This window comes from Octopus bimaculoides, chromosome 8 (genome assembly GCF_001194135.2).
Source record: "Octopus bimaculoides isolate UCB-OBI-ISO-001 chromosome 8, ASM119413v2, whole genome shotgun sequence".
In the NCBI taxonomy this organism is placed as follows: Eukaryota; Metazoa; Mollusca; class Cephalopoda; order Octopoda; family Octopodidae; genus Octopus; species Octopus bimaculoides.
Genome location: NC_068988.1, coordinates 54,610,667 through 54,623,166, shown reverse-complemented (window position 1 = coordinate 54,623,166; position 12,500 = coordinate 54,610,667). Strand labels below are relative to the sequence as shown.

At 37.0% G+C, this 12,500-nt stretch overlaps 1 protein-coding gene across 17 annotated transcripts in view; it reads right to left on the bottom strand.

Moving 5' to 3' along the window:
- LOC106882633 (tensin-1) overlaps positions 1-12,500 on the bottom strand; it is an 835,201-nt gene that overhangs the window by 232,444 nt on the left and 590,257 nt on the right. Inside the window, exon 1 of one of the 17 annotated variants that reach the window (XM_052970132.1) lies at positions 2,898-3,241. The exons of the other annotated variants lie outside the window; for them this stretch is intronic. The gene's annotated coding sequence lies outside the window, so the exon portion shown is untranslated. Of the gene's footprint in view, positions 1-2,897; positions 3,242-12,500 lie in introns of those variants that run through there. 17 annotated transcript variants of the gene reach the window in all.

The following is a 12,500-nucleotide window of genomic DNA, read 5'->3' as shown; positions in this document are numbered from 1 at the left end:
ACACAGAAAAACCCACTTAACTTAGTAGCACTTGAGACAGTAACTGCAAAACATACTATTTGTAAAGTTGTAAGTGTATGTGTGGTGAGTGCAATATGAGAGAGGGAGACAGATACACACACATATTCAAAATTTGGATAATGCTTAACATTGATTTTTTTTTTTGCATTGATTTCAAGGCCTCAAATTTGTAAATGCAGGGAGTCGATTGAATCAATATTAATACTAGGCATCTGAGTCAATATTAGGACCAAATACTAATTTCACTAACACTAGAGTTCTGAGTTTCAAACCGGACGGTATTGACTTTGTACGGCAATAATTAACCAAAGTAAATACCAGCTGGTCTGGAAGTTGAATAAAGAATCAAAACTAAATACAGTAAGTTACAAAGACATTGCCCATCCGTCGCCCAACGTATTTTACTCAATGTTTTGTACTCAATGCAACATATGTGTGAACGCTCGCGCGCATGGCCAGGTAGTTAAGAATTTCGCTTCGCAACAACGAGGTCCAGGGTTCAATACCACTACGTAATATCTTGTAATTTTTTATGGTCTTGGATCGACCTATAACTTTGTGACCTTGTAAGTGAAACTGGATTGACAAAAACTGTATAGAAGTCTGTTGAATGGATTGTACTTGTAATTCACAAGGTACAGTTAGTGTGTATAATACTCAACTACTTACACGTCAATTCAGGAGTAGGTAATTCATTGATTGACCATCAGAATCCTTGTCGTCGAACGACGGAGATCCCCCACAGAGATACATATATACACATACACGTGTGTATTAGTCATAATAGTGTTTATACATATACATACATAAACACTGAAATTTCATATGATTTAATACAACAACAACAAAGAAAGTCTGGTATCATTTATTTAAAAAAATGTTTAGTTTCGTTTTACTGACTAGCCTGTAGAAATAAAACCACGCGCCACGATGCATATGTAGGCCAGTGTATATATATATTGTGTCTATGTATAGTTATGTCTACATTTACTGCTTCTTGTGTGTGTGTGTGTGTCTTCTTGGAGACATGAGGTTAAGTGGAGTCCAAACCTTTCCCAAGGATATTAGCGACCCAAACGTGAGAAGCAAACCAGATTGTTGCCAACTTCGTTCTACAGAACTTCTACTGTAGCCAAAAATATAATTAGTTAACACACTCACACACCATAGCATTATATGTCTTAGCAGGCCGAAACTTCGAAGTCACTGTCAGCTTTCTTGAATAAAAATTAATTTATACGTACTCTACAAAAGTATAGTGTAACCTATGATATTAACGTAAGATTGCTTTTATTATAACTGAACATAAAATCAAACATATATATACAATCTGTGGTGGGAAAGGTGAAACTAGAAGCAGATAAAGCGTGTAAATTTGGAGTTAAAAACTGTGGATAGAAAAAGTCAATTACACACACACACGTGTACGTACGTATGTAACTGTGTAATAAAACTTTGTCAAACACAAATTTACAAACAGATCTGATGTAGGCGATAGACATTATGTTATGAATAATAAACACTTGGTAACAATGTAATAAAGATATTTCTTTAAAAGTGAAAGAATGATTTTCTAAATATTTATGAATCAAAATGATGTTGTAAGATAATAACAAACTAAAAATGATATCGAAAAGCCCAAATGGTGTTTCTATGCCTTAATTTGGATGTCAGATATCAATCACTAAACTAAGAAAGCCAGATTTAAGTTTCTATTTCCAGATATTTCACGAAAGCATGAACGTCACAATCTCATTCCTTTTCCGATGATAAATTTGTGTGGCCTTGTGTGCAGTGAAATGTCTCAAGATAAGAGAATTTACAGACAGCATCACACATCAAATAAATATTAGCTACCAAAGGGAACGGCCTTTCCGGTTAATCCACAAATTGTGAAGATATGTGGGGGTTAAAAGTTACAGCGATGAAAGATCTTATTCTATATTAAGATCAAGCATTTTTGTTCTCCCATACTCAGGCTTTTTCTTATACGACAGAGAGCCACGAAAAAGCCATTACACGGTCGCTCGTCCTACTAAAAAGAGCAGCCAAATATCACTCAAATCACACGTTATCGTCGTAATAAGAGAAGGCACACCACCAATTTAATAGTCACAATATTATAGATAATAAACAAGATTATCGAGACTGGAAAGTTTCTACTCATCGGTCTGATCAATTAAGAGTAAACATCATCACCATAGGTTTCGGCCAGTACAGGATCGTTTGTGCCCTCACAACATGTGTGTGTGTGTGTGTGTGTGTGTGTGTGTGTGTGTGTGTGTGTGTGTGTGTGTGTGTGTGTACGCACACACTGCAACATACAAGTGTAAGTACATTCATAAAAATGTGTTTGTACACAAATATTAATGTGAAGATACGAGAGAAGGACGGGGAAAAGAAGCAAGACCCAAAAGAAACTAACCCAAATTTAGAGTTAAGATAAGGTTAGTAGTGCTTTTGGGGGGGGGGGTCCTACTACATATTCGGGTGTCGCTAACAAAAATAAGAGGTACACACAGACACACACGGCGTGTCTATACAAAACCAAAGTGTCTAACTATATCAACAGCAATATCTCTTTCTAAAGAATATGAAAGTTATAGAGAAGTGTTGTTACCTTTCTGCTAAGAGAAACGTGATAGAAGTAGTAGTGGCTGGGAAGGAGCAGTGAGAACTAGAGAAAGTTAGGTACATCTTACGCTTCATGCTTTCTCCTTCATACACACCACACCATACGAGAAAGGTAGGAGAAACAGAAAGATAAAAGGGCCGGGTGACTGAAAAAGGTGACGACAGTATTGAATGGTGTGAAAACGGGTGATGAGGGGTGGATTAGCGGTTCAAATCAAATGAAATAAATATTGGGAGCTTACCTAATTCTTTCGCTCCAAAAGTAGTGTAAAGTGGAGACCAAGCCAGTACAAGTATATGTTCTCTCGTTATTTTTACTCTCTGTAATCTACAACTGGTTTGGTATATCAGTTAAAGTATGGCTACCCGCCCGAGTCTGGTGATGGAGGTGACTAACTTACTAAAAAGCACTGTTTCCCACCTTACCTCTTTCCCTCGTTTTCTTTTCTCTTTCTGGCTGTTTCTCCCAGACAGAGTAGAAGGGTCAGACACTTAACAGTAGCAGAAATGACGCCGACGGCAGAGCAGAAAGAAGAGAGAACGATGCAGAGGAAGTTAATGGAGAAAGAGGGTGAGACACGATGGAAAAGATAGCGTGAAGCGAAAGAGAAAAATAAAGTAGGCGATGGAGTCAGAAGGGGGAAAGAAAATAACGAAACCAAAAACAAATGAATGGTACGGTTGAGGAAAAGGGAAGGGGAAGAGGAGACTGTGTAGATATGGGAGGAGGGATATAAAGAGCGGACGAAGTGGTGGAGGATATACTGTAAGTGATGGAATGAGAAAGGATAGGTGGTAGAGGAGACAGACAAACCATGACGAGAGAGAGGGAGTATAAAGACAGGCGATGGCGAGAAAAAGAAAGAAAATCAGTGAACGTAACGTAAATCAACGGACAGAAGATGAGGTAAAGACGAAATGAAAGAGCAGGAGAAAGAGAAGTGGGTAAAATGGGTAGGGCGATGGTTGCGACGTTGATTTCAAGTTCAGTGTGAAACCTTCTGCAGACGGACAAATAGGTGTGTAAAAAGGCGGCAGTCACCCTGCTGCGTGTAACAGTAGCTCTCGATGATAACTCACAAGTTCAGCACCTTGGACAATTAGACGAGCCATCGAGGAAGGCTCTAGAAATAGTACACAAATTCCTTCAAATATACCCTATCGTTTTAATGAAAGTACGGAACTGCCATGGATTGAACGTCTTTGATCACAGGTCTTCTCAATTAGTGAAGACCTGAGACTAAACATTAGGTCGATTTTGATCGAACTTCGTAGAATGATTGGCATTCTAATCGCAACATCATTGTTGGACAGCAAACATTTCTTGAAGCTGTTGTTCAGCTTCGAGATCACTAAATGAGCAGATCTATAGATAAAAATATTCTAGCTGAGACCATCTCGCCTTTGTTTTCAACTCAAGGTGTCATTAAACCTCCTTTTTCATTTTTTACTTAAGACAGCAGAGTGGGATTTGAGGGCGATTTAGCTGTTATTTCTGGCAGATGGAGCAACCACGTTGAGGCCCCCGTATATTCGGTTGCTATATCTACCAGTCGAATGTATAAATATGCCACCTTTCATTGAGTCGAGGACGATAGTGCTTGCTGGTTTGCTTAGCTCTATATTAGCTCGGACTGAGCAGATCTATGATAAAAGCATTCCACCCTTTGAACATCATACCGTTTTATCTATCAGAAACAACATTGTCCAATGTATATTTTTAATGGATATTTAACTGCTATTTCTAATAGGTCGACCGATCTCGTAGATAAGCCTTTCTTGGCTAGGGTTTTCTTGTTTCAGTCTGATATGAAAATCCGGTTGAGCCCGACCGAGTACACCTCATGTTACCGGAATAATCAGGAACAAGTCAATGCTTCGTCAGAAAATCATGTGCACTTGGAAATAAGACTGTCTTAACATCATTAGCCCATGGGCGAAGCAATATAGTCTCATCTCATCTTTTAAGGATGTGTAGGAGTACATCATTTAATGTCTCTTCCCTTTTGAGACAGTAGTGCAGACATGGGCAAACTTTCTCGAGAAGTGGGCCGCATGATATATGGCTCATCATCAGCGGGCCGCACTACTAAAAAGATTTCAGGTGTGCCATTCAGAAAGTCCCGTGAGTCGCAGGTTTCCCATCCATGATAGCACCAGAATGTGATTTGATAGAGAATTAGCTACCAAATAAGGGTTCTAGTTAGCTGTTATTGTTTAGGCTGAGCTCAGTTATCTTTTTCTTTGAGTAAACCGATGGTCAAATGCATTTCAGCCAAAACCATCACGTCTATTTAGAAAAATATATCGAACTACATTGGCGAATAGGTCGGAGCACTCTGTACCTAGACCCAGAATAATCATTAAACACGACAAACAAGTGCTAAGGATACCAAATGATGGAATACTTTTCCAGTGTCGGATTTACCATGGTACAAATGGTTAGGTATTTTAAAAAAGATATTTAAAAAATAAATGTTGAAAATTTGCATTTCTTCTTGTTGCCCGGATCCTTTCTGTTTGGCTGCCACTTTTCAATTTCTTCAATTTTTGTTACAACTGATTTCATATTTAGCGTATTGGTGATTTTTTTTTTTTTTTGCATAATCATAGGAATTACCGTGTGTAGAATACTAATTCGCAAAAATTTTTAGAAAATTCCCCAAGACTGGGTAAAAATGATCAAACCTTAAACCTCTGTAAGTTTTTAAAAAATTTTCTGGAAGAAGTGAATTATCTGAGATTCAGCATGGAAAATTACATCAATATACCAAATTTTAAAATTTTCACTAAACTTTAAAATTTCTACAGGTGCAGCCAAATAGAAAAGACCCTGTTGCCCTAGTTATAATTAATTTTCTAATAACGCTTACATACAATCGAATGTTAAATAAAATGTATATATAAAAATAAAAACAGGTCATATTTAGGATCTTTTTTCATTAACGAAACACTTTGAAACTTGGAACACTGGTAGAATGTGTCATATAAAACATCTTTTTCTCTTAGTCTTCTTTAAAAAAAAAAGAAATCCATAAATTATTCCATGTTAAAGTTGTCGTATTTCTGTAATTTCAACCAATCACTGACGTCCATTCAGCCGATATACATTAAGTGCCGACTACATAAACAAACGATTCTGAAACAATTAATCCTAACCCTAACCCTAGGGTTAGGGTTAGGGTTAGGGTTAAAGCAAATTTAAAATGAAAAAAGCAAATAAAACGAAGAATCGTTTGTTTATGTAGTCGGCACTTAATGTATATCGACTGAATGGACGTCAGTGATTGGTTGAAATTATCGAAATAAGACAATTTTTTACATGAAATAAATTCGAATACAAAAATATTTTTCTGTTCTATAACACAAAATAGACAAGTATACGAAGTTTGAAAGTCTTTCCGTACCAAAAACACTACGTAAAACATTAATGAAAAATGTGGCCCCCGTTTTAAAAAAGATCCCATATTTAATGTAGTTATGTAGTTTGGCTTGGAAAAAAACCGAGACTGTTGCCTGGGCATCACGACTGAAACACCAACCAAAATATTAAGGTTCGGTTGACATCTGATCAAGCAAGGTCTGTAATTGAAGACATCCGAGCCGTGATCACGATGTAGTTGAGTAATGTAGCGCCTCGAACTTGCATTATCCAACGTGAGCAATCTTCCTCCTCCTCCTCCTTCTTTAAGAATGTGATTGGAGAGAGGCTTTGTTATTATTTCTAGTAGGTACAGAGCAGCGGCTTGTTTGTTGACTCGATGATGTGGTTAGAGGTCGTTTGTGCCACTTAGATATTACAAAAAGCAGCTACCGTATTATTTATTACTAACAAACAAACAGTCAGCCGCACAGCGAAGGGGGTGGAGAAGCAAGAGCTGTAAGATGTTCGACGTGAGTAGAGATGTGCGACTATAAAATAGATAGCTAGATAAATGAATGCAACCTCAACATTCCGTTAGAGCACGAGAGGGGAAGAATGAATACCTGATTTTCTCTAGCAGACAGGCAGGAAGAGTAGATAGCAAGCTATCTCCCACCACTTTTACTTTTGTAACTATAAATATAACGAGATACGTGTGTGTGTGTATCTATTTAAGTATCTTACGTACACTCAGACAGATATACATAGCGGAAGTCCTTATGGTTTTACTTATTAATATGCCACTGGGTCAGATGAGAAATGAACTCCACAATCACTTTCTCCACCTGTGCTTCGTTATCAAATTGCACGCACGCACACACAACGAATGAGGTTTGAATTGATCATAAAACCAGGAGGTCCCGAACTGAGGTAACTAACTCACTGAGAGTAAAATTTCGTCTACCGAAGGGGTATATATGCTGATTCTGGATTCATGTTTTTTATTTCTTCTATAATTTTAACACATTTGAAGTTGAGAAGAAAATTTGAAGTGAAAAAATATTTTTCTTCCAACAGTTTATATTCTAAATTAGTGTTGCCAATGGGATAGTCTAATTCAAAAAGACTGTTTGGTTTTGGTGTCCGTTCAACAACAGTTCATAAATAAGAAACGTTTTATTTTTTAATTATTTAATAATAAAAGATACTGTTGTAATACTTCGACCGTGCGAACCAAAGGAGATGGCGACGTAGACGGGAAAGGCTCCTTTTTACCATGTCGCACGGTCGAACACAAAACAAGATATATAAGTTGGAAGGCTCGTCGTAAGAGATACGAGCCATAGTGCCAGTAAAAGAACTTAGGACAAACTCAACCGTTAGATATATAATGAGAATAAATTTATTAACAAAGTGAAACTGTTAGTGCTGTGTGCGTGCATGCGACATATAAAATTAAGACAGTAGATAAATCAGGCCTTTGTGTATAAGAGAAGGTATACAACAATGTGAAGTGACGGACAGTCATATAAGCAATAGTGTGTATACAATATGTGAGTGTACAAGTGTGCGTGTGAATGAGAGGAAACACAGAACATAGTATGAATGTCTGTAACATAGACTGTAAAAAGTCTTAAAAACACTGAGATAGAGAAAAACCAGTTCGTATTAAAGTTACACAAGATTTAGAATGTTCATACGCAGGAAGTTGTGGCCAAGTAGCAGAGCTGTGAGTATCACACTATGTGTGTAGAGCGTCGAATGCTGTGACCTGGTATAGTATATTCTGGCTGGTTAGTTCTGACTATTATTCGTGAGTGGAAACTCCACTCATACAGTGAAGATAAAACCGAGCTTGTTGATATTGGTGTGTCCTTGGTGGTGTGGTTGCTGGGGCACGACAATGGTAGACAGTACATTGGTAGTGAAGACGTCGGCGCTGGAACTGACTGTAGCTGTGTTCTGTATGTGTGGTGTGGTCAACGACCAGACCCGTGAGAGATCTGAAATCGTAGACGTGTGGTCAACGACCAGACCTGTGAGAGATCGGAAATCGAAGACGATTGCCGTCATTGGATCGGGCTTATTTATAGGCGAAAAAGAGCTCACCGGAAACCCAGTAAAACTCTCTATCACGTGACTTTATCTAAAGCCACGATTGGACGTAAATGCCCCCTTAGCAAGTAGAACATGAGGACAATTGCCGCACAAATAAGAACCAATCAGGTTGATGGACAGAAAGGGCCAAGGTAGCCGAAGGCTAGATGTTAGCAGCTTCGTTATCATTTGTGATTGAATGGCCGAGAGAGAGGTTTCACTACACTGTTTATTACTTTTTAAAATTTACCATTACTATTTGTTGCGAGTTTCATTATGACAGAAGTGTAAACTCAGTTTATGGAGGAGAAGGGAAGTAAATTTGTTTTCGCAAAGATGCCAAGGAATAGCTGTATTAGAGAAAATAGCATGTGCTTAGAGTTCCAAGAGAGGGAGCACCGCAGTTTATTTTCCAGCGTCGAATTTACTATGGTGTAGCTTGAACCAGGACCCGGCAAAAGGAGCACCCATAATAAATTATTAAAAAATGGCCAGTGTTGCACTGTCAAAAAAGGATTAGATTTAGAAGTTGTTCTGCTATTTTAGCAAGTGTTTACCTATCACTGCGTATACCTCAATGGATGCAGGCATTGCTGAGTGCTTAACTCCGCTTCGAAAATCATGCGGTTCCAGATCCAACCGTAGCTTTATGAGTGGAATTTGTAGACGGAAACTATGTGGACGCCTATCGGATAATTGTCAATAATGTATCACATTGATTCAGTGAAATACTCAACTGCTTGCACGTTAATTTAATGAATGGATTGATCAAACAATTGGAAAATTTTACAAAGATTTTTGGAATTTTTTTTCAGAATCATAATCTCCGTATTTTTTCGCATATTTTGAGAAAAAAAAATTCTAAAAAAGTTTAAAATGAAGTAAATGGTGGTGGGGAGTTTGGTAATTTAGAAATGTCGATTTTTTTTTTTTGCAGATTCGTATTCCCCGTAGCCGAAAAGGGGTGGGTTGTGTTGAAAAAAAAATTGTAAAAAATAGTGGTTTGGGGGAGGAGGGGCGGAAGTCTTGTCAACAATTGGATGCTTATCACCGAAACAATTCGGATTGGCATCATATCTTGATAAAGACAGGCCATGAGTTTTTAAAAAAATACTTTCCTGGTTTAATGGCTAACTCAGACCTGTATGTGTGTGCAGCACAATTAAATATCAGCCAAAGGCTAACAACAATAAATATTACCATCAAAACATCTTGAGCTGATCTCTCTCCCCTCCCCTCTCACTCTGTGTTTAATAATCAAATAAAACAGTCAGCTACAGAGTTTGAGAGTCCAGCGATATATATCTGATAACGTATTGAAGTCAACTTGTTAATCTAAATAAATCTATCAAGATACTAGAGAACAACAATAGTATCATTACAATAGACAAATCAGCTTAACATACAACAGAATAAATTCAGCTTACTTAATCCAGTCAGCATGAAAATAATATGACACTTCTGGCTGAAAATATCATTCTTCACACCTATGTCACAACAGTACAATAAGCTTGTACTAAACTAGCTTCTGATACATCAAAGGAATTCCAGCGGTGACCATCCTACCTTTTTTTTTTTTTTTTTTTCTTATCAAGCCTTGGACTATACTATCCAAGGTATCCTTTTTATTTTAAATATGATATGCTATGATTTTATCTGCTATTTATAGAGGATGTAGAGACAACATAATTGTTGTCTTTCGTTGACTAGTAAGTACAAGATCAGAATATACGGTACATCCAGGTTAGATGGGATGGTTGACATGGGCCAACGATTCTAATGTGACCTACATGTTCTGTAAGACTTGTATTCAGGGTTAATGAGGTTATTGATATTTTGTAGTGATGGAAAAGAAGAAAAAATTGTTAGGGGTAAGTAGAAAGGTTAACGTACATAGGATACTATTGTAGTATTTTGAGGTATTACGGATGTGTCTAGGCCAGTATTTCTGAACCTTTCTTGTCCTACACTCCATTTCGATTTTAAAAAATAGCTGCGCACCTACCATGAATGGACAAAATACGTGCGCGCCTGTGTTTAAAAACTTTATTGCAAGTTTTATTCATTCGATACTTGCACTTTATTCTTGGGAAACACTGGTCAAGGTAAGGGTTTTGGAGAATTCGAGCTTAACAGGGAAGACTTTTGTTGTAGTGTTATCAATGCGATGTAGGCGTACGATGCATGACGACGACGAATGTTTTACATAAACAACAACAGTAACAGCAGCAGTGGTATTAAAAAAAATAAATGACGAAGAGAACAAAACCTTGAGCAACAACAATAGGAAACTTAATGATCTTTTACTTGTTTCAGTCACTGGACTGCGACCATGCTGGAGCATCACAGTTACGGATTTAGTCGAACAAATTGACCCCAGTATATATTTTGCCACTTATTCTATCGGTTTCTTTTACCGAACCGGTAAATTTCGGAGACGTAAATATAGCATCAGGGGTTGCCAAGAGGTGCTGGGGGGACAAACACAAAGACACACACACACACATGACGGACTTATTTCATTTTCCGCCTACTAAATCCACACACAAAGCTTCGGCCGGCCCAGGGCCTATAGTGGAAGACACTTGCCCAATATGAGATGCAGTGGGACTCGAAACCATGTGGTTTAGAAGCAAATTGCTAGCTACACAGCCATGCCTGCGCCCATGATACACGCGCACGCAACAAATGTTTAACTAATGAAGAAACTTATAAAACGCTGTGTTCATTTTCATCTCAATGACATTTGCAAAATGAGCCTAATTTAATTTTGCTTAGATTGCTTTCAATTTTAGCGTATCGATGCAACTTTGAATTTTGATTACGATCAACCAATTACTTTATCTCGTAAATTAAAGAATCTGATGTTATTTGGAATTAAAGGTTGGGAAATTTGGGTAATCTTAGCCAATCAACAGACAGCTATTTCTAACATTTATCGTTTCTACATATTTTCTCGACATTGAAATCGAAACTATATTATATGTATTATTTTTAATGACTGTTATAGTTTGTCACCGTCATAATGATTTATCTACCAATAAAGTGTGTAAATAAAGCCGTTGTTAAACCTCCTGTGCTTTTGTTTAACATGGACTGAATTTATAACCTTCTACGAATGAAACTACCTAGTGGTTGTACTATAGTGGGACTGAGCATTCAACACCTAAATTTTAATGTAATATTCAGGTAGAATCAGCATGGCTATTATAGGTAGTACAGCCAACTCGAAGAGTTTTATTGGAGAAGGCACTTCCTCGAGATATCACGCAACCCATAAGCCTATGACACTAACGTGAGCGTTCCCCTACTCACTGGTTACTCAACACGTATATAAAAACATAGGCACACAAGTACAATTGGATCTTTCTGATTTGCGGACACCATTTTTTATTTAGTGTGTTTTCTACCGAAACACTTTAAAACTTCGTATACTTGTATATTTTGTCTTATAGCACAGAGCAAAATTTTTATATTCGAAGTTATTTCATGTTAAGAATTGTATTGAACAGATTTTCACCAAATTTGGCAAAAATACTCATTGGGTGAGTGGTTTGAAACGAGATTATCTAAAACCCTAACCCTGACACCCTAACCCGAACCCTAAAGCTAAAACCAGTACAAACGCACGAACGATGTCATAAATAACAGTACCGCCGATAGCTGTTGTTGACAAACCACAGTAGTAATTGTTTTCACCTCAATAGACGTCAGTGATTGGTTGAAATTACCGAAATACGACAACTTTTAACATGAAATAACTTGGAATATAGAAACTTTTCTTAACAAGGCTAAGAGGAAAAGATGTTTTATATGACACATTCTACCAGTATCCCAAGCTTGAAAGTGTTTCGCTAGAAAACAAATAGTGTCCGCCAAATCAGAAAGATCCGTACAATTAGCTAGATGCATGCGTACATACATTACAAAGATACATACACTCAGAGCCGAAAAATAATAGTTACATAAAAACATACGTATACAATTATATACACACGTACTACGTAGACACACAGAAAGACAATAATCAATCCAGCTGTACTTCCAGTTATATCTGTTTCACTGTTATGATCTATAGCCGTTACATCCCATCCATTGCTATCAGATGAACACTCCCACCTTTGTAGTGTGATTTATTGATAGAAATTCTATACTGACCAAGAACTAGAGCCAGACACTTAAAAGTGTACTTATTGCTGTTAAAGTATATATATATATATATATATAAATATATATATATATATAGTTGAAAAAAGATTAGAGATCTATATAAATATAGATATATATATAGATATATATAGATATATATATATAGATATATATAGATATATATATATAGATATATATATATATAGTTGAAAAAAGATTAGAGATCTCTCTCTCT